The sequence below is a fragment of the Sturnira hondurensis genome, unplaced genomic scaffold (assembly GCF_014824575.4).
Source record: "Sturnira hondurensis isolate 20B ecotype Veracruz unplaced genomic scaffold, ASM1482457v3 Scaffold0017436, whole genome shotgun sequence".
Lineage (NCBI taxonomy): Eukaryota > Metazoa > Chordata > Mammalia > Chiroptera > Phyllostomidae > Sturnira > Sturnira hondurensis.
The window spans coordinates 5,558,419-5,582,016 of NW_028090067.1; the positions used below are offsets into that span (position 1 = coordinate 5,558,419).

Genomic DNA, 23,598 nt, shown 5'->3' on the forward strand with positions numbered 1-23,598 from the left:
GTATTTTATTTTACTTTCTCCCCCAACATTCATACTTTATATTTACCCCTAAAGAAGCTCAAATTCAAGAAAGACTCAGTTATTGCACAGAACATCACAATTAGTTTAGAAGTTTCATAAGAATCTCTTTGTTTTCAATCTTCTTACTATTTTATGACATTTCCTGTCTGTCTGTGATTTTATAAACACTTAAAGGTGTATTTTTATGACATATATTCAAACACATGCTAAAGCATGGATTTTCCAGGGTGGCCAGTTACCATGCTAGAGAAAAGATTTTAAATTTTATTTATCTACATTTCATATACGGGGGTGACAAAAGTAGATTTAGAGTCATGAGTATGCAAAACAGTTTATTGTTATATTATTTATTAATTATTGTCTTATCTTCCATATGAGCAACTGTAAACCTCCTTTGCCCCACCCTGTATATAGCTTTCATGCAAAAAAGTAGCAAAAGTACTATGGGTCCTATGCTTTCAGGAAGAAGAGTGAGCTTTATTTTTTGTTAATGAAAAGCCAAACAAGCCCAGCCAATTTGCCAGGCACATCTACAGTGGAGCATCTTTGCCTTGACTGGTGTGGCTCAATTGGCTGGGCATCATCCTACACAGTGAAAGGTCATTGATTCGATTCTTGGCCAGGACACAGGCCTGAGTTGCCTGTTTCGTCCCTGGATGGGGCACGTGCAAGAGGCAGTTGATCAATGTTTCTTTCTCACATAGATGCTCCTCTCCCTCTCTTTTTCCTTCCCTTCCCTTCCCTTCTCTCAAACAATAACTAAATAAAATCTTTAAATTTGAGCATCTTTGGCAGTAAGCTATGTAGTATCTCCAAATGTGCAAATATTTTCCAAAAGTTTAGCTTAAGCAATTTTTTTGGCCAGATTCTTTTCAGAATAAAGTTGGGATTTGAGAAATTGGGGCAGTTCTCACAACAGTACAAACACTTCCAAAGACTGGTTCAATAAGCTTCACTATTATTCTAATCAATCATCTCAAGTCTTTCTACTCCCACCATATCCACTAAAATTTTAACACTTGGCCCATATATGTGTGCATGCAGTGGCAAACTTCAGAGTTAAAAACACCGCTTGTAGAGTTACTCCATTTCTAATTTATATTCCCGCTACCTATGTTTTATTTGTTCACTACCACTCTTTTGTTCTTCTTTGAATCAGAGGTGAAACAAACACACATTCCCCAAGAAATCACTGTTAGACAAATAGGTTCATTCCATTTCTTAAATATAATGCCCAATTTAAATTAATATATTTTCTAGTGTGTCTAGTAACTTCTATTGTAGCTCAAAAGCATGACTATATGCAAGTGAAACTTTACACAAATAGGTGGCAGGTTGAATTTGGTCCACTCATCAGAGTTTTGTCTTCTTCATTTAACTCCTCTGTTTCAATTTTTTAAGTTGTGAACATAAAGGTCAGTGCTTCTATAAGGAGTAAAATTTTAGGTTATATCAAAGACAATGAAATCTTCAGGGTTAGGAAAGACTAATGATTTTTAAGATCTTTTCCATTTTTGAAGTTAATGCTTGTACAATTGTAAGTTTCTTGAGGGGAGTGAGCAGATCATAATTTATCTTATGCTCTCACCGCAACCAAAGTGCCTGCTTCATGGTGGAGGCATAGTTGTGAACTAATGAATGTGTGATTAGGAAATACCAACAGATAAAGTTAAGTGGATTACATTGCAGACAAAATATCAGACCCAGTTTTTAAGATTTTTTAAGTTCTCTGTGCTCTGTTATTTCAAAAGATTCCAGATTAGCCACACTGATGTTGGAATAAAGATGGGCACTGTCAATAGATACCAGGGATCTGTGTGTGCCCCCACCTGAGCCCATGTTCTGAAATGGATGCTCGTGGGGGTTTTGTATTATAAGCACATGCAGGTAGGTTTTTAATATGTAGAGTATGATTTTTTTCTCCAGTGGTTTAGATCTGTTCTGTTACAACCGAGAAGAATAGCCCTTTTAGCTGTGAATGTGAGCTGAGGAGCGGAATGGATTTACTAATGTTTTTGACTCCTCAGATTTGAGGGTATCACGGGCCTCCTGTCCTGTGTGAAGCTTTGGAAGTTCTCGTGACAGGTGGGTGGCCACATGCCAGAAAAGGTGCCGCAGCCTGTGTGACCAACATAGGTAATCACAGACTCGATGATGAAAGCCCTGTGATTACGTTCAACCGTCCTCAAGTATAGGTGCCATAACTTGTACGTCTTGTTTCTTTAAATATTAATTATGAGAGTGGTAGTAATCATGCTGAAATTTAAAAACTTCAGATTTAAAATGTTATCAGTTAACATTGAAGCAACTCCCTTCCCTCTTTCTGTGCCTCCCTCCCCACGTCTACTTTCCTTCCCATATACAACATCTGGGAACAGATTAATCTTTGTCCTTGTACACTTTTTCTATACATACATTTATCTATGTGTGTGAAACCTAACTGGGAAAATATCTGTAGATGGAAGGATAGGTGAAGATATAGACATCAGTGATATTGATAGAGATGTAGATACAGAGATCGTCCATTGCTGGAGATGTCAATCTCCCCCATTCATTTAAGGTACCACCTGTTATACAACCACTTGATGCTTTTCTTCCCTCCTCCTTTAGGCATTGTGCTGTGCTCATAGCAATACGCACTCAAGAAGTGTCTGTAGTAGTTAATGAAGGAGACAAAGACAGCTCTTCTCCTGGTGGAGAAAGTAACATTTTCTTTTATTAATCTAGTTTTACTGTTAGTTGGTTCACGAATGATTGTTGATAGCCTTGTGGAGTTTTGCCGGTGCGCAGCCAATGTATCCTTGGTTCTTACTCTGCATATTTTTGGTATTACTGTGCATTTATAATGATAAAACCATGAGGGCCCATGCCTAGAAATACACATATATGGATTTATTTCAAGGAGACCATTCAGATGCCCAAGCTCAGAGTGGAGAGCATTATGACACATACCTGCCTTTTGTGGCAATGGCATCCTAACAGATCTAGTTTTCAGATGCTGAGCTTTCAGAATATCCTTCCATTCTATAATAATTGCCACACACTCTTAGCCATATTATGAAAAAAGCATCTTTAACCTTCTATGTGCAGAAACTTTTACACCTTACTATTCAGAGATAGCTATTTTAAAAATTTCCGAATTCACTTGCAGCTCCATTCTCTGCAAGATCTACCCATCTATTCCAACTATGTCAAACTGACAAAACAGAAGAAAACAAGAATAGACTCTATATGTCACTCAGGTTGGCAGAGAGAGAAGCTGAGAAAGCAAGAACTGGAAGATGGAGGAAAAAAATGTACCATCATTTGAAAAAGAATTCTTCTCTTTCAATCTATATATAACATCCATTGCAAATTGAATAAGACTATTAATAGTAATAATTATAATAACACCTTACATTTGTCTAGTGTCTAGTGTTCCTCAAATTTGAATTCATTTCATCTTTATGACAGTTCCGTCAATTAGTCAGGACAGAGCCTATTACTTGCTCCCTACTTCCTATCTCCGCAGGTACTTCCTGCTGCTCTGTCCAAACCTGGTGATCAGATTTGGAGAAGTAAAACTCCCAGCCTTGAATATCTCTCACAAATCATTGTGTTTGGACATCATACCTGGTGATATGTTAGAACGAGAGATTTCTGCTGTGGCGAACATTCCCTCTGGGAGAATGTGAATCACTGGAAAGAGCAGGTCAGGTAACTTAGAATTACTGAGGCGATGCTACTTTCTTGGAATAGAGACATGTGACAGCATTAAAATCAGGGAGCATGGATTAATTCCTGAAATTTATTCTTAGTTATATCACAGAGTCATTTGGATTCCATTCATTTCCCTGGTAAATTAGCCACTGATAATCATAATTATGACCCTTAGGTGCAATAAGACAATGAAATGCCTCCTGAATTATTATGAAGTATTCATTTATGTCTACTCTGTATGTTAATTATATATGCAGGTGACCAATTTTCAAGAAAGGTTCATTTATGTCTACTTGTATGTTAATCATATAGAATAAGATTAAATTTTAGTAGGGGTAATATTTCTTTAGAAGAAAGCTCCTGTTCCAAGTGCCGAATAAATATGATTATATTTTACACAGATTGCCCCCCCCCCACACACATTTCTGTTTGGTGTCCATGGTCTTGACTTATTTGTTCATTACTCACAGGTCATCATTTGAAAACAGAATAATGCTGAGCATTCGTATCATGCTTTATTGTGAATCAACACTTTCATTGTCATACACATTACCCAAATTACTATATAAGCCTCCAACGGTATTGTTACCAGCATTTTATAAAATAGACCTCAGGGAGCATAAGTGGTAGGCTGGAAGCCACATGGCTGATAAGTACTGGGGAAGAAACCCAGTTCCATCTGTCCAAGTCGAGAACTTTTTCTGTCAAACCACAGCCATCTCAGAAACTCGTCCCCCAGACCTTGCATCAGGAGGTGTCAGCTGCCGTGGGCCTCTCCGCTTGGAAACCCGTCTGGCTGAGTTTCTTCCTAGTGCTGGTCAGTGGAGCGAGCATCAACCTACGTTTTGGAGATTCAGAAAATGTGTTGTAAGCCCGATTACTGGTGAGAAGGGATAATGTCCCCAGGATTAGATTGTGTTCCATCCACCTGAAGAGGTACATCGAATAATCACTTTATAGAGAGACAACTTTATTTTTTCTACAATATGACCAAGGTCGTGATAAAGCAGGACCATTTGTGACAGCTCTTTAGTGTATATGAGAAGGGTATGCTTTGGAAAGAAGTACAGGTGTGTGCATTCTCCATTCACACGGCTACAAAACAGATTTTCTGCCTTTGATGAAAAGGACAGGCGGTGCCTATTCTAAGGAGAGGATGTGAAGTAAGAGAGAGCTCTGGATGCAAGGTTTTATCATCACCCCTCATTTCTCTTTATTCCATTCTAATCAGACCCCTGTTATTAAACAAGTGGCCCTGCTATTAATAAGTAATGCAGAAAAGTCACTGCTGTGAATATGCTCATTCGAAAAAGGGCACAAGAAGGTGAGGGACATCTCTAAGGAAGAAGGGCCTTTGCCAGTAATAATTATCCATAAGGACCAAACAGTGCTCAGGAAGTCGGGCTGGACTCACAAAAGTAGAAACCCAAAACATTAGGGCAGGCCTCTGCTCTTTAATGAAATATTGCCGATTCTGAATACTAATTTCCAGCTAGAACAATGCTCTAATAAAGCCATCCTACCCTCATCCATTCTGGAATACTAAAGAGAAATGTTTTCTGTATTTATTAAGCCCCTTATAATTATTTCTGACATGTCAAATATACTGGGGATAGAGAGAATAGTAGAAAATTGGGGGAAACATTGTTTAATGTGATGTCAAGTCTTCAAAGAACTGAATGAGCGGCCCCAGAAATAACCAGGCTTTAAGCATGACATTGCCATTTAATAAACCGACAGAGAAAATATTGAAAGGGATTCTGTCAACATTCTGGGACTAGCGTAATTTTGAACAATCAGGCATAATGGCAAGATCAAGCTTGGGGTCATGCTGTAGGACTTCTGTGAAATTATAAAACTTGCGAACAACGGAGAATGAGAAATATATAATGAAGGAAAGGAGGTAGGGATGTAGGAAGCTAGACCTTCTAGTTCTGACCTCTCTGACATTACTGATGTGCAAATGGTTTCATTATGTCAAAATAGCAGAGGTGAAACCATCAAGATTTGCTAAGAATTTTTTATTCTACCCCAGAAAAAGATAAGTTTGGCATTTGGAACAGCTGAGAGTGTGTCTGAAGTGTTGTCTCATTAAAATTTATGATCAGAGTTAATTCCCATTTATTTCATCAAGGACCAAGTCACTTGAGTTGAACTGTGTGGGAGAATGGTGAAAAAAATAATGATGAGAAATGACAGCAGGTCCACAGAGTGGTCAGTGAGGACCATTCACAGATCTGATCTTTTTCTTTTCCCTTTTTTAACTTTCCATTCGGTGTTTGGGGATTCAAGGACATTGGTTGGCACATGGATATGGTATGAAATAAGTAGAAACCTTTTTAAAAACACTCAGGTTAAAGAATTAATACATGTGGCCCTGGCTGGTGTAGCTCAATGCATTGAGCCTGGGCTGTGAACCAAAGGGTTGCAGGTTCGATTCCCAGTCAGGGTACATGTCTGGGTTGTGGTCCAGATCCCCAGTGAAGGGCATGGGAGAGGCAGCCACACATTGATATTTCTCTCCTGTCTTTCTCCTTCCATTTCCCTCTCTCTAAAAATAAATAAAAATTTTAAAAAAGAATTAATACATGGAGCAATATGAAAGTATAAGACTCCCACAAGAAAATAAGGATGGTACTTGTTGAGCATAATGTTGTGCCTAGTGCGATGCTCAATTAACTTAATGATGCTCTCAGATAGAAAGCCTGCATAGAGGGTAACTTTCCCACCAAGTTGCTGAAACGGTCCATTTCTTGCGCTCTGATGGATCATCATCTTCAATACGAAATGAGATACTCTGTCTGGCTCTTGATCACCCCTGTTCTCCATGTCTTCTTGGCTGCAAAGCGCCTAGGGCAGCATCTCCTCCTGCCCCTGTCCTCTGTGTAGGTAATTCCCAGCTGAGGATGCTACCATCAGTTGCTAGTAGAAGTCTTGTGTCTTTCCTGGCCCTTCTATGTTCCTGCTAACGACTGAATTGCTAGGAGGAAGTTTGTTTCTTCTGTAGCTCTTCAACCACCTTGTTTGCTCCTGTGAGTTCTAATCCTAGAACTGCCCCTCACTGCATGACGCTTTGGGTAGGTCAGTTGGAGGCTGATTATCCCTAACACCTCATTTCAGAATAAAAGTCTGCTGGTCTGTGAGTTTATAAGTTTGTGCTGTCTGAACGTTGACAGTGGTGAGCTTTCACGGGTAAAGATGTAGGATTAAAATTAACATCTTATGTGCTTACTGTTCTTTATTCTGTCCTCTTTATATCAGATGAGGTTGCACACTGACTTTTGTGTTCAAACTACTACTAATTCTTTATTAGGGTGCTACTTTATACAGCAATACTTCCTTCCCCTTGGGATTGCCAGAGAATATGCCATCTCCAAGGTACTGGGAAGTGAGGCAAATGTTCCCCTCCTCACTGCCACCTGTTGGGGACCAGCAAGTGGTCCTTAAGTCCTGTGGCAGCTAGACCACAAGAAGGCAGGTCAGTGCATCCTGGGAATATCCAGGCAAAAAAGTGAGCTCTACCTCGAATGTCTTCTCTGTGGTTCTACTGGGCCTGCAGCCTACTCGTTCTCTTAGCTGATGGTACGTCCATTTTAGAGCTGGAAGGAAAAAAGGTTTCAGTCTTTGTTAACGCCAAGTAGCTCAGTGCAAGTGGGCATTCAGTGATCATTTCCTTCTATTACGTGCATTAATTTCTCTTTGTGATAATAATTTCTATTTCAGGTTCTAGGCAGCCATTTCTAAGTGGCCCATGTGACCTCAAAAAGGTAGAACTTAAGCATAAGCCTAAATTTTTAGAAAATAGAGAGAGGAAAGGTAAAAAGGGAAAGAAGGAAGGAAGACAAGCTGAATGCATGGACAGTTTCACTGGAGTAGAATTGCACAATTGTTAAAATTGCATCTTTGCTGTCCAGGTCAGTTTCATTTAAGTCACTCTGCAAAATATGGATTATGATATTTGAGAAATTAAGCAAATAATCCTTTTATGTTATTTAAAACCTAACCTTGTAGAGCCCTGGCTGGTGTAGCTCAGTGGATTGAGGGCGGGCCTGCAAACCACATGATTGCGGTTCAATTCCCAGTCAGGGCACATGCCTGGGTTGTGGGCCAGTTCCCAGCAGGGGACTCACAGGAGGCAACCATACATTGATACTTCTCTCCTTCCCTTCCCCTCTAAAGATAAATAAACAAAATGTTTTTAAAAATAAAAATAAAGTAAAACCTAACCTTATAGAAAAATCTACTGGCCCTTGAAGTGTCTGACAACACTGTAAGCTCCGATGAGTTTTTAAGTAGTTCTGACATATTCTGCAATTTGCCTTTATACTCACAAAATAAAGGGGAATGGACTTTTATGTGACTATATGTCATAGTGAATTTTCAAAGTTAAATTATTCCTGGGCTGAAAGGATTTCTTATGATCACAACTGATTTTCCTAAAATCTGTATTAATATTTTCATACCAAAATGGCACAACTTTTAATTGTTCGTGCTTAGTCGTAGCTGGAGGCCAGTCCTATACAAACCAAACATGATAGTGACAGTGCATATTTTTGGAGTGCCCGCTGTGTGCCATGCACCGGGGAATGTGTTTGACACGTATTGGTGTATTCATCCTCACAACCGTCAGCAGTAGTGCTATTTTGTTCCCATTGTGTAGAGGAGGAACCCAAGTCATAGAGAGAGAAAATAACTGGTCCAGGCTGTGAAAGGCGGAGTCAGGATTTGACCTCAGGAGGCCTGATTCCTTGAGGCAATAGTCAGGTACATGCTCTACTCAGAAGCCCTATTTAATCCTTTTCATTCTTGCAGTTTCTTTCTTAGTTGATATTTTCCACATTCAGTGAGCATCTTTCAGAATTTAAGCTCTAGAGGAGTAAATGTATTTTGTTTTGTGTTTTAAGAGAGAGGGGAAAGACAGGAGAAAGAGAGCAATAGAAAGACTGATGTGAAAGAGGAACACCAACCGGTTGCCTCTCACACACCCGCATGCTCCAACCAGGAATGGGATCTGCAACCCAGCCACGTGCCCTGGCTGGGAATCCAACCGGTGACCTTTTACTTTGAGATGATGCTTAACCAACTGAGTCACACTAGCCAGGGCTAGAGGAGTCAGTGGTATCTTGAAATGATGATCAGTGAGCATGAATTTCACCTCTGAGGGCATCTAACTTATTCTAAACGAAGGAGATGCTGGCTCATTGTGGAAGAAAATGCCAGTAGGTAGTAGACAAACGAGCCACGTGGCAAGAACAGTTTTGACAGTAAAATTGAGTGTCTCGCCTACTCGTTTCACTCCTATATGACAGAAGAGGCTGTGTAAAGATGCTACTTTCTAATGTGGATCTCCCTTCATCACAACGTCAGTGTAGTGGCCTTGGCGGGGCAAGGGGCAAAGAAGCAACATGAGAGGACCGACTCTGGAGCTCAACTGTCTGGATTCCAGTCCTGGCTCCACCACTCCCTAACCATGTAATCTGGGACAAGTTCCTTGCTGCCTCTGTGACTCTGTTTTTTGTTCTGTAAAAGAGAAATAATAGGACTTAGAATTCATGCAAATAAAACATTTAGAACAGCTCCTGGCACATAATAAAGACCCTAAGGGTGTCTGCGGTATCATCATCTTCATCGTGAGGTCCTTGAACACTGGGTGGCAAGGAGAGCAACAGTGGTTTTATCTTTAGACGTTGTTAAGGCTTTTATATAGAAAAAGAAAATAATAGATTAGATTTATCTTAGCCTTTGCTAAATAAATCGATCTTCAGATCACCTAGATTTATTTTGGTTTTAGAATTTGAGTGGTTATTTGTAAGTTATTCAACTAATGTGTTGCCATGACTCAGTCTGAAGGAGGAATTTTGCTCCCAGCAAAAGAAGATTTAGCATCTTAATTGAGTGATTATAAAACAGAAACAGACTGACCAGTATCCTGAAAATCTGAAGATGGGAGTGGCGAAAATGGGAGCTAATCCTGCCTGCAATGTCCAAGTGATTAGGGACACTGGGATTTGGAGTTTGACGTAGCAAATTTATTCGGGGTGATATAGCGAAGTGGGGCTCATAAAACACAGTTCTGATCGATTCCCGCACATGTAAGTCTTCACCCCTGCTTTCTTCAAATCATTGGAATGGGTGCTGTCTGACCCCCTCTGATGGCATCCGTGGGGGTGAGAGAGGCTTTCATCCTTCAAGGCAGTTTGGAGCATCTCTGCCTGCTCAGGGAGGGGGAAGCCTGGCGAAATTCCAGAGGCGATTAGTGTTGTCTCTATTATTTCACAGGGTTGAATGTGTTTGGGTGGAAGAAGGGGGAACCCTATAATTTCATAGCTGTTAGAACATTTCTGCTAACCCTCTTTTTATTCTAGAATTCTGAAAGGATCTCCGCGTTCAAGATGATTTGAGGGCATCGTACAGACTAGAATGCACCCGCAGTTACTAAATCTTAATGGTGCAAGTGGGGAGAGTGTAAATATTTCCTCCAAAATATCAATTATCAGTTAGACCCATTTTTTGTAAGATTGAAGTCCTCTTTTCAGTTATTTGAACTCTGAGAATTCTTCTCCTGTAGATATAACATCAGAGTCAGAAGCCTAACTTAGACCGATTAGAAAAAAGTACTGCACTTAAAAATTGTGCCAACACTGCTTTGTTTAGGAAAAAAATATATGGCTTGGGTTAAACCAGATTTTGAGTTATCAACTATTTCAATACTCACATTCATCCTGGCTATAAAGTTTAAGCATTATTCTTAAATTTATAGGTTCTTTGAAGTACATTCTAAATGACTGCCATGCCAAAACATTAGAGCAACAATCATGCCATGCTTTTTTGTCATCGTGGGTCATTTTCCTCCAATGCTTAGTAATTTCATTGCACTTGTACACTTAGGTGAAGACGCTCCACCCAGCATCCATGGGTCAGCTATGTGGACTCTAGCTGCCAAAGGCGCTTCTCCATCTGAACAGAGCGCTTTGCTCAGCCAGTGTAGACATGGCCTGATAAACAATGGAACTTCTCCTTTGAGAGCTGAAGGTTGGATTGATCTAAATGTGTTAATGCAAAGAAAATGTGCACAGGTTTGATGAGCAGTTAAAATGCCTTCCTTTTAGTAAAATGGGACCTTGAATTGACAGTAATGTGAAGAATAGCATAATTTATAATGAACTTGAAAGGCGGTAACACTCAGAGTTGCACAAGCTAATCAAGGGAGTATCAAATCAAAGTTTTAACCTGAGCTTAAGTATCTGTGACAGGGAGGTTGTTCCTGCAGGTTTATATCTGTCAGGTCTTAACACTACACCTGTCAGGGTGCAACATGGCCTTGTCACTTTAAACCAAGATGTCACATATATTGTGGGAAACAACCTGCTTTGTGTTTTCTTCTCTAGGATTTTACTAGGGAAGCCAGTGTCAAAGGTTTATTTTTTTTTTTAACACTACAATTTTGCTTTTCAGAGTCTCAGGCTGACGCAGTGCGTGGTGGAGTGGTTTGGCAACCGTGGTTCCTCTGCTTGTGCAGAATGGCTGCCGGCAACACAATCAGACCTGCCCAGCGGAGTCTGCCCAGGGTGAAACAGGGGCCTTTGAGGTTTAAATCAGGTGTGTGAAGAACGCTGGCGACAGAAGTTTGGGTTTTTTTTTGTTGGTGGCTTTTGTTTTCCTTTTTTTTTTTTGTTTGCATTTATACTTGTCAAGGAAAGTGGGCAGATTTGTGGCTTTGCCTGTTTACCCAACTCTTTTAATGCTATAAAATACCCACAAAAGGTTAACCTCCTCTCTCTCGTAGGATTTGATACCCATTACTTCACCAGCTTGAAAGGCATGGTTGTGGTTTTTCATAGACAAATACAGTTTTGGAGATAGCTTAACATTGAAAATTGAAGTTTGATGGCTTTCTTTACAGTTTCTCTATTTTATTAGAAAAGTAAATGCTATCGGTAATCTACGAGTTAGCTGCAAAGGAATGAACAGAACTACTTTCAAGTTGTCTTTAAAATATATGCTCACTTTATCTTTAAAAATTTTGTTAAATGGCTCAGAAAAATCAAGCTAAGGTGTCTTTTTTCAGAAAATGTAACTCACTTTACAGGATAAAATTGTACTTAATAGCCTCTTTTTAATTCATTCAGAAACTACACGATTTGTGTTGCTATATTTTGTTAGAAAGGAAGGAGAGGCTGTTTCTACAGGTGTCATAAAAAATCAATACTGAGCCACGGATTATTGGATCCCATAGAAGCATGGAGACTTGGCGCTGAAATTCTTCCAAAGGTGAGTAGGGCCATTGATTTTCCTTCTCATGCCGGAAGAAATATGACACGTGGAATAGGAGCTAAATTTAGACTTGAAATCAAATCTCATTTGAAACTATGGCTTCAAAAAATTAGTGACAATTATTTCAAAAAATTGAATGAGGAAATTGAGTGAAAATTTGAGCAATAAATTTTTGTGATAATTTCTCTTCAATGTACTTCTTTTCTTTATTATCTTGAGGATTTGGGGGGGGGCGGAATGAACTATTTGATCAACATTTTATCTGTAATTCAGATCCAGTGATTTTCTTGTGGAATACTTGTGTCATGTAATGCAAAATAGTCTCTCTCTTAAACCCACAACCAAGAGTGCAGCCGTCCTTCAGCTTCTAAGAAAAAGTGTATTACATACACGATCATGCTTGAAAATAAGAGCTCATCTCTAAGTTTCCTTGTTTAAACTGTATGTTTTGCCAGCTAATTTGTGCCAGAATATTTAGACACATACTTGCTTAATTGTTTACTTATTTTACAGTTTCTTCTAGATTTGGCAAAGTTGAAAAGCTATACCTAACGCATTGGTTATTTTACTGCATTGCTTAGTATTCCGTCCGTGCAGGCAGACGGTGTTCCTAGGTTTGGGAGGATAAATCCCAGGGGAAGTAAGCTGAAGAACATTTTATGCATCACTCATTCTATTACGAGCCCTCTGCTGTTCCATCTCTACAAGGTAAGAGATTTATTGTGTGCCGGCTTCTGGCAGTGGAAAATGATGTGTGCTAATGGCTCTTGCTTCAAAGGGTATGTTTTTGGAACTCCTAATGGGGAGTATAGACATCGTTTTATAAATAAAAGAATAATTGGGACAATTGAAGTTCCTCACACATGCTCGAGCACGTTCATCTGTCCCCAGGTAGCATTGGTCGTTCTACCCTGGGACCCACATTCTGTAGCATTGTCTTCCTCATGTTAAGTGAGGTGGTAAATTGGTCATTTTTATAATGAATTTGAACAGAGTATGTGATCAAGAAAGATAATTCAGGTCTCAATGTAGAAAATTACCAAATTACCAGTTTGCTACATCTGGAGGTAGGTATATTTGAGTTTTAGAGTTTTGTGAGATCAAAAATTGATTCTGAGAAAATTAAAATATAAAATGCTAGCAAGTTCATGGTAATATATACCATTGCCTTAATATCATTTTTTTTTCTAATTGCTAGCCAGTGGAAAGTTCTTACTTTTCTTCCCCATTATTTTAAATTTTCAGACTGGCTGAACCAACAACAACCTTACAATTTATACTCTAATTTTGGATCATCTAGTTAATACTTTAATGCTGATTATCTTGAAAGACAATGTCCTATAAAAAAGGCTGTTTGAATGCTGCTACTGTATCAGTAATAAAATAGCTGGGAGAAGGCAACATTCGGGATGTACCATCCGATGAGGTAAGATTTTATCATGTCCCACAGAGTGAGATTACATTTGATTTTATTTGTCATTATCTCAACCCCAAGAAAGTTTTCATTTATCAATTCGACATGAAAACCTGTAATACAGAGCTTCATATACATTGTCTAAACTGGGACCAGTTTGAAGCATTGAAAGCCAAGCTATTTAATGTATTTTCTTTATGTATTAATTATACTGATTTACTATTTTTCATCCTTCCCAGCTTAGAAAATCATGACTCATTAAGCATGTAACCTATTTAAATGAAAAATAAATTACATACATTATCATTGTTGTGGGAGAGAAAGGCATACTATTCTCTCACTTGGGATAAGGTTTAACTGTCGATGTATGAATTCTTAAATGCGAACAAACCCAAGACAGTGGCATACTTTAAAGTGCTCTAAAGTTAAAATGGGAAATAAAGATTTTGCAGTAAGGGGCAGCCTTGTTTTTGCTGTTGTGGTAATATAACATCTGCATGAGAGAAAAATGTACAAAAGGCAATGAAGAGACAACGAAGGAGCTGGACTTGTGGGTAGTTCCCAGTCTCTGTAGATACAGCTCAAGGATGTTAAATATCTAGCTCTCTTTACCTGGTACGCATATTCTATTCCATCAAAGTGGTCAGGTGCTCTCTTTTTACTCCAGAAAAACTAGTGTTTTCAACATCATTTATGTTTATTCCAAAATGTCCAACAATATATAAAATATATTTTATCATTGTCTGAGTAGCAGGATAGCAGCTATTTTCTCTTGGGGTTAAAACCATCACACGACTTTTCCTAAGATGTTGGAAAGATGAATGTCTACTAGATAATCTGTGGTCTGTAAACTACTGTGAATTTCTGTGGGAAAAAAATGGCAGCTCACTGAAGCGTAATTACCTTCGACGTGAAAACAGACTGGGATGCCGCCTTCGGCCAGTACGCTGTCTTGCATCCATTACCGTGTTCTTGGCTTGCTTTGTCGTCGTCCTCCAGGTTCTCTCCGGGTCCACCTCTCTTCTGTTTCCCTTTGACTCTCTGTTGTATTCCAGTTGGCGGTGGAAGAACAGAAACAGAGCAGTCAGGCTGCGTGGCTCCATCTTCCAGTGCCACCAACTGTGAGTTAAGCTGACTAACATTGTGAAAGCCCGGTCCATTTCGGTCACAGCAGGCGTGGCAGGTAAGAGCATTTCTGTATTAAAGTACGCACTTTGTTTCTTCAGGTCCTCGGTCTAATTTCTCTTGTTTGCCGGTTGGGGGGAGAAATGAAAATAGGTTGAGGACCAAATGCCTGGGGTATTTAATCAAATGCTCAGTAACTCTTGATGAGAGGATGCAGAAATTTCACTTTCAAGGATTAACTGTGGTGGATTTGGTCCACCCAAATGCGTGTCTCCTTCCACTCAGCGTGTGATCTGGCTCCTTTTTGCCACTGCCTAAGTATGATGTAGTGGAAGAATTCCAAATAGGTTTTTTTTTCCTTTTTTTTATTGTTCAAGTACAGTAGCTCTTGGGTTAGCAGAAGCTAAGCATGTGGGGTGAAAATGCCCACTAAACATAGATATTTCTGGAGTTTCTCAAACAGTGCCTTTACATGCTATTGTTTACTTCTATTAAAGCACGACATACTTTAGTTTGATGTAGTCCCATTTATTTACTTATTTTTCTTTTGTTTCCCTTGCTAAGAAGCTATATCAGATAAAATAGTGCTACAAGCAATGTCTGAGGTTTTGCCGCCTATGTTTTCTTCTAGAATTTTGATGGTTTTGAGTCTAACATTTAAGTCTTTAATCCATTTTGAAGTTATTCTCGCGTGTGGTGTAGGAAGGTTTGATTTTTCTGCACAAATCTATCCAATTTGTGATTTCACTGTGCTTTGTTAATTTGATCACTGTTTCGTAAGTGGTAAGTACAAACCTCCTTAAATAGTTTCTGAAGCTCATTTAATCAAGCAAATATCCTAAAATACATCACTATATAGACCCTTGACCTTTTGACCTGTCACCTTGCCCTGTCCTATGACTTCTTCTCATGTCCTTGTGATGAGCACTTAGGGAGCAGAAGGGGAAAGGAAAGGTGTCATGTCAGCCCTTCTCTGTGAGCAGCGCTGGGCTGTGGCCTCGTCTCCTGAGGGGGATTTCCTTGCAAGTGGTGAAGTTGGGATGAGTAATATCAGTCTGCATTCACACTATTTTTAGGAAGCTTCAGAGGACTATACAGGAGTTGCTTAGGAGGGATAAACATATTATATATTTAAGGTGGGAGAACTAAATGGCTGAAATGTGTCAGACGATAGTGATACTATCAAGCTCATTGTACAGATAAATCCGAATGTTCCTCACCTAGTTCCTCTGTGCCGTATATTAAAATAAATTTTACGGAGTCTCTTCTTCACTGGAGTTAGGGGCATTGACATTCATCTTCTTGCTCTGGAGTGTACCCTCGTTTGTTCTGTTTTACATTCTATGACCATTCTATAGATACATCTTACCAGGTTAGATCAAAAGTTAACAAGAGGGTGCCATGGGAAAAGAAAATAACTTTTTAAAAAAGTTCTAACAAGAAAGAAAAAAATAGAAATGATCAAGGGCACCATGGCTGTGCCTAGAATCTTTTCAAAAGTGTGGGGTCCCTTCTGTGTGGTAGCAGTCAGATAAATTCTTTAACCACGTTGGCCTCAAGTTGACAGAGGCTTTTTATTTATAAATGTCCCTTGGGGTCTGGGATGAATCTGTGATACTCATTTATTTTCTAAAGGAAGGTTCGGGATCAATAAGTTCAGAATATTTCAAAGTTACCGTGTACTTCTCTGCTTGACTAACTCAGCACTGCGTGGTCATACCCAGATGCTTTGGGGCACTCGGCACGGCTACCTCCACTGCACTTCGGGGCACTAATTGGCCTCCTGGCTGTCCGACGGCCTGGATCTAACCGTGGTTGAGTGGGTGCTGCCTGGTTTTCCAAACCATTTCTGCAGACTCGTGGTTTGGGACAAGAGGTGAGAGGGTGGGAGACAAGGATTATATTTTGGCATTTCTTTTTCTAAATTGTTAAATTAAACAAAAACACTGGAGAGGAAAATGTCATTCTTTTTGTTGTTGGTTTAAATAATGGCATGAAATGTGAATCACAGCATAATTGTCATGGAGAGGAGAAAGGGAGGGAGTGGATTATTCCTTAGCTACTCTGGTTCTCAGGGACCTGCTATGCTGTTAATACACTGAAAGGAAGAGTGTACAATTTCTCTCTACTATGACATTTAAAAAACCCAGTTCTTCAGAGAGAGTCAAGTTAAAATAGAAACATCAGAGGTCCATAATCCAGGATAAATATATGCATCCATGTCTTCATATGCATATGTTTATCCAAATATTTCCATTACATACTAAAAATGGAGGAGAGGAGAGAACAGGATTTCCTAAGGGTTTAGAAGTCTTTCTCTCTCTCTCTCTCTCTCTCTCCCCATCCCCCTCCCTCCTTCCTTCCCTCTCTCTCTTTCTTTCTTTCGCAGGTACCAAAGCAAGTCCAGTTTTAATGTAGAGCTTTGGATTTTAGCTTAGAATTTCACTGAGATTTTATATTCTGTTCCATTATGTGTTGTGATGACTTTATTATATAAAAGTTTTAACTTCCCTGCCTTGGAGTAAATCCGGTATTTGAAATGAGCGGGCCAGGTTTGCCCTTTAATGACCTGTTCAGAGAACGTTTATTGAGCTTGTACTATGTGCTAGGCACTAGTTCACCTTTCTCCGAGTGCCTCTCAGAGCCCAGACACTTTTCTTTCAGTCTGAAAAAGCACAGGACACAGACACACACAGTTGTGAGGTTGATGAGTTGGCAGTTGATAGGTGGATTGTAAAATGCCATAGTAACTGAAAACTGTGTACGTTTTTCTGCCCAGGAATTTTATATGACCGTTGTCAGAATTTAGCAGGAAGCCTCATCAAAGTTGTGTATTTTTGTTGAGCTGAAAGCAATTCCTTCAAGCTTTAGAAGGTTACATTTTCACTGTTTTTTACAGGTACAGAAAGGTTTTTTTTTCCATTTCTGCTTTTGACAAACGCTTTACGCTTACTGTTTGTATCCTTCTGTTTTCACTTTTCCCTTCCTTGCTTTCCAACTTTTCTGACAATTAACTGCTGTATTTTTTCTCCGCAGTCAATTTTGTGTACTTGTGTGTGGTAAACCAGGAGGTTAAAAACCAAGTGGAGAGGGGGCTCTGGCTTCTTTACTGCAGGGTCTAAATTGTGTGTGTGTGTGTGTGTGTGTGTGTGTGTGTGTGTGTTATGACAGAAACATTGCAGTTTACGTTGAGCACACAAATACAGCAGTTTAATTGGAATTGGAATGACTCGTTTCAGTTTTTACCACTTCCTGGCTGAATAAAAGATTAGTTTCTAAACCTGCTTCTTCAGTTATTAAATGGGAAAAGTAACATACCCACCCATTTGAAATACTGTAAAGATTAAATGCAGTAGTGAATGGGAAGCGCAGTGCTTGGCATGTGGTAAGAGATCCAAAAATGTTAGCAATGATGTATAGGGTGACTATGTAGTGTGTCTGCAGATACACACCTACCCCATATACACACAAGTTTTCTATATGATGCATTAGTCAAAGAACGATGGCAACTGTCGGGCAACATTGTGCAAAGGACAGATCTGCCTTCGACATTACCATCTTTCGTTGAGGAGGTGATTCTCTCCTTACTCCCTCCAAATGCTCAGCACCCTGCCTCTCATCTTCCCTCTCCTGATGAAAGCTCTTTTCAAGTAAAGACCTAAAATTTATCCACACACAGAGGTCTAGGTGAACTGAGAACATCTGAGGTGTTGCCTTTGAAAAGATCCCTGACCTCTTATCAGAGATCAAACACTGGGCTGGTGAGATGGCAGGCAGCTGGCAGCAGCTGGAGGGATGTGTTCGCCAGTGTGACCTCTCCTTGCCTTCTGGAGATGTCCCCCGCGTGGGAATGGTTAACTAGGCCAAGGGTGAGGTGAGTTCGCCTGCTGAAGGCACCTGCTGGGGCTCTCCTGGGGGTTGTCTGACATCCTCAAAGGCTGCCTCTCTCTCTAAGCCTGGGGCCATTAAGGAATGACTGTCAGCTTTTCCATTTTTCTTTTTTTTTAAATTTGTGTCTGTGGGTTTTTGAATCTAGTTATGCCCGAGACCACAAGCTGTATTTCTTTGAACAATTTTTTCTAATACTCTTCTTTATTTCTGGATATGCATCCATTTTTCTTCTACCCACTTCTCATCCATATATTCATTCTCGGTTGCCCATTGTATTTCTGTTACAAAGGCCTATATTCATGGTTTAAAATTTTTCACACATCAAACTGTTCTGCTGAGACATTCTCCTGAAATAATCTTTTTTATGTAACTCTACTTCACCTCTATTTTCTATGCACAGATTTGAGGGTTTGAAGGACCAGGTTCAAGTTGAAGGTGGCTTCGCCAGCAATACATTTTTGGAAAATTAATTTCTAAGGCTGGGTTTGTCAATGAAGTGGGAATAAAAGGGTTAGCCTTAGTGTCGTAAGAGTCAAGTCAGTGTTTTGTAAACTCAAAAGTAAGGAGATGCATTTTGGTCTTCTTTTTACTTGTCGTAATTATCCCTCAAGCAATACTTTTTAATGGGGGGCATGAAGACATGCATTGTGTTTAGTAGTTTGTGAAAGATGAGACAGGATTGTGACTCTGACACTGTCCCCCATTACCTGAAATGCCTATTGTTTGCCCTTTGATAACATTACTGTCAGCTTCTCTGCCAGCATGAGAATATCATTTAATTCGGAGACAGCCCAGAGGAGAGCATCTTCAGAAATGTCCACTGGTCAACAAGGGGTCCGCGGTGATGGGCTACATCCACAAACAGCTTCTCAAAGGATCCAGATCCTTCTGTAGAGCAGCTGTATGCCCTATGGTTAGGCTGAGATGCCCCCAGGTCACTCAGAAGTTTGGACTAGGAACATGAGGCACAATGTTTTCAGGATCCTCTACCCAAGTGGGAAACCATAAAAGCTAGTATTTTTGTAATACCTACTATATGCAAGATAGTTTCAACACTGTTGACTGTAACTTTGGGTTCCTGCCAATTACCAAATATGCACTGAGCTGCAGACTTTACCCAATTGTCTAATCCTTACAATTTTGTGACACCTGTATTACATCCATTTTCTACTTGAGGAAAATGAGACCAAAACCAGTGTTTTCTGATTTTTCTCAAAGATCCTGAAATATAGGTAACATTCTGTGTGTTTTGCAGATGAGACAACGGGGTCCTGGTGGTTTCTTTTTTTTTTTTTTAAGTTTTAGATTTTATTTATTTATTTATTTTGAGAGAGAGGGGAAGGGAAGGAGAGAGAAGAAACGAAATACTGCTATGTTATTTTCTCTCGCACTCTCCCCACCTGGGACCTGGCCTGCAACCCAGGCATGTGCCCTGACTGGGAATCAAACCAGCGACCCCTTGGTTCACAGGCCAGTGCTCAGTACACTGAGCCACACCAGCCAGGGCAAGGGACCCAGAGGGTTTAGGTAACTTGTGCCCATAGCTCCATGCAGAGGAGCTGGAATCCCACCCAAGTTGGCCTGACCCTGCGCTTGAGGCCACACTGCCATTCTGAGTGCTGTGAACCTCACAAAAGGACCTTTTCCCCCTCTTAATTTATATGTATTGTAGGTTGATATTTTCATAAAATAAAATAAAATTGATTTACTGAAAAATAGAATTAAAAGACATACAAAAACAAAAATTTAATCCTTTATTATCAGACTTAACATACAACTCCTCTGACACATTGCTGTAGACACTTTTAAACACTTTTCCCCATTTCTGCCTTATCTTAGGAGGGACCGATAATAAAACTGCTTGCACCAGCGCCGGTGCACAGGGCCTGTCTCGAGGAGCAGTGCTCTAGACCTTCGGGGTGCGAAGATAAGGCCGTTTCTCCACTCACCCACAGACGTCTTGTGGCCATAGATTTCATTTCAACATTTACCAGTAAGGCCTTGAATAATACCCTGGTTGGAGATATACTGAAACACAATTAAATATTGAAAGTCATAGCCTCTATTTTTACATTTCATTTTTAATCTCGCCCAAGTTAAAAAGAATGTCTGAACAATATACAACAGGAATTAAATTAATCCTGGATGAAATATGTCTATTATTTGAAGGCCTCTCCTCTCATAACCCACATAACCAAGAAAGGTGGACCATTGTAAATGAGCTTATTTGATAGAATAGAGATACCAATATATTGCAAGTCTACCCCTCTCTCTCCTGAGGGGCAGGCTCATTGTTGTGTTGATTAATTAATAGTCTCTCCTACTGTATCCGAGTAGGTTAAAGGAATGAAAAGGAACGTGATAACAAAGCCAGCAAAGCAGACACTTCCGGTTAGTGTCCAGTGGGTAGAGAGGGCCTGTCACTTGCTTCCTCTTGCTGGGCAGAGTGAGTTAGCTTCCTGACGGTTCCATTTTCGATATTTCTGAAAGCAGGTCTTAAAATAGAATGGCCATGAAAAATATCAAACACGTGTTTCCCAGAGGAAAACATAGTCTGTACCAGGCTGCGTCGTCCCATCCATCTGTGGAAGTGTCTGCAGGAGATAATTGAGAGGAGAGGCTTAATAAACAGAAAATGTAGAGTTGCTATTTTTGAAATTTATTGAGCAACATCATACCCAGATTTCAAGACCACACTTCGTGTCTGCCTGATTCCTGGCCCCGCCCTGCACGGGCATCCTTGCTGTTAGGAATGCTGCATTTGTATGGCTTTCGTGCCTGTTCTGGTTCATCTGAGTGGGGCTTTAACTTCAAGGGGGATGTGCTAGGTTAGAGGATCTGTTTGGACCCCTCCTTTTGTTGCGAGTGTGACGGTTGTATCAACATGGGACTTCCTTTGCACTCAGCAGAGGAAAGAACAGTGGCAGAAATGCACGAGATCCCTGTTTGTCTTTATACTGGAGCCCTGGGCTGACCGTTGCACTGGCGACCTTCACACCCGAAACTCAAATGAAGCTCCATTGTGTGCTTATGCAAAGCCCTCCCTGCCTTGGTGTCTAATCTCTTACACAAATTTCACAAGAGCATTTGTTTATGGAGGACCCACTGTGTGACGGGTCCTGTGGGAGATTGTTCGAACTTGGAGAAACAGTTGTGGCAACTTGGTCCCACCTTCAGAGAGTGTCCAGACTGGCTGGGGAGGTACAGGGGCAGAGACGCAGAGTGAGAGCGTGTTAGCACTTGCCATTATAAACAAAGGGACTCGCTGGCCTTTAAATGTGGAGCAAGCGACACACGCGGGCTGTGGAGTCAAGGAAGTGCTTCCCCAAATCGGTGACGTGCAGCCTGGACCTGGGAAAATAAATAGGCATTTTAAGTTTAGTAATGGTAAATACTTGTATGAATATTTTTGTATTCAATTTTTGTACAGTGTGACTTTCCTTGGGCTCTTTTCATTCACAACCTCTTTTTTTTTGGGGGGGGGGATGCTTTCATTCAGTCTCCCAGGGAACTGTGGTTTGTATGGAATATTCCACACTGTTTCTCTGCTTCTGCACGTCACGTTCCTCCAATAGCTAAAAGTCAGAGTGGCTAATAGCAAAATTTTGTTTGTGCTTTCCATAGCTCCATATGACTGTTTTTGCCATATTGATTGTCAGCAGCTTCCTTCTGGTTTCAAAAACTCAGCATCTGCTAATGAATTTTATTTTCTTCTTTTTCTCTGACAAAAACCCATTAGCAGTTAATAAGCTCATAACTACTAATTAGGACTTTACCTCACCCTCAAGGATGTATAGAGCACAAGGCACACTGAAGGCAGCATTTACCTTAATATAATAAGCTTATACTCACTCAATTTTTGCTCTAGCAAGCTTGACAAAATAGAGGCTTTTGTTTTAAAAAAAAGGAAATGAATAAAGAATCCATAGGGAGATTAGAGGATGTTTTTAAACATTCCCTTTTTCAGAATTCCAGGGGAGAAGCTTGGTGCTTATTAAATAAATGAGCACCTTAGAGATGAAGGCTGTCACCATGCCGTGGTAACTTACCTTTTTTTTCCTTTTTGGCCTTGCCCAGCTTGCTAAGACAATCCAGACAAGGCCAACAAGGAAAAAACACACGGCTAAAACACAGACAAGTAAAGCCCAAAAGATCCAAATAGGCCGCCTCACAACTGCTGGCTGCGAACTCGCCGCTGGGTGGAGCCACCCAGTATTTAAGGGCGACTGATGAGGCCTGCCAAAACTGCAGTAAATGTCAGCTGACGTGGGAAGGTGGCCCCTCCCTCTACGTGTCAAGAAAGTATCAAGGGCACGTCCCAGTGCCCTGTTTTGGTCCAGATACACACTCAATACCCTTCCACAACCTTGTAGTTTTATGAATAAAGCCGTCTGAACACCTGAAGAAGCTGATAGTAAGTGCGCAAAAAATGTCAGTCACGGTTTATTTGTTAAGCTAGACTGGTACACTGAAAGCGCTGTTTTAAAAAACAAAACCAAGAACTTGACATCCTGCCTTTACATGTGCCAGCACAGGTTTTCTGGGGACTGGAGACACTAGAGTGAATGGGAAACGTTCCCTTTTCTGTCCCAGACAGGGAGACACATGTCCATCGAGTGTTAAGTATGTGGCAACAGAGTTAGTAGAGGAAACGACGGGTGTAGCTAACAAGGAGATCTAGCCACGTCTCGGGGCGTCTGAGCAAATTTCCTCAGGAGTGAGATTTGGGTTGGGAACTGAAGCACCCACTGAAGCCAGCCAGGAGTGAATAGAGGCTGAGACTTGGCAGAGGTGGGCGTGCAGAGATAGGTCGGAGTGGGAGAAAGTGGGGAAGAAATGTGAGAGAGGGTCCACTGTCGCGATGGAGCGGACCTGCCGGCTAAACCCCGGAATATAAGAACTGGGGTGTATCCCCTGGGATCTCAGAGCAGCGGAAAACCCGTAGCCAACCGGGAGATAGAAGACCTAAGAGCTGCTGCCAACTCAGACGCGCTCGCCGTCACCACTTCTTTCCTCGGGTCTGCAACGTTGCGGGAGTGACCGGCGGGGGCGGGGGGGGGGGGGTGGGGGGGCGGCAAAAGTAGGTTTACCGTCATCTGTATGGAAAACCTTACAGCAATTAATAAAGAAGAATAGAAGAATAAACTGTTTGGCGTACTCACAGTTGTAAGGGG

General features: G+C 40.6%; 1 long non-coding RNA gene across 1 annotated transcript in view; it reads left to right on the forward strand.

Annotated features, from left to right (window-relative positions):
- LOC119002399 (uncharacterized) overlaps positions 1 to 23,598 on the forward strand; it is a 101,894-nt gene that overhangs the window by 25,520 nt on the left and 52,776 nt on the right. Inside the window, exons 7-11 of the long non-coding RNA XR_005069733.1 lie at positions 11,176 to 11,319; positions 11,850 to 11,991; positions 12,508 to 12,702; positions 13,240 to 13,420; positions 14,464 to 14,591. This is a non-coding gene — a long non-coding RNA (uncharacterized LOC119002399). The remainder of the gene's footprint in view (positions 1 to 11,175; positions 11,320 to 11,849; positions 11,992 to 12,507; positions 12,703 to 13,239; positions 13,421 to 14,463; positions 14,592 to 23,598) is intronic.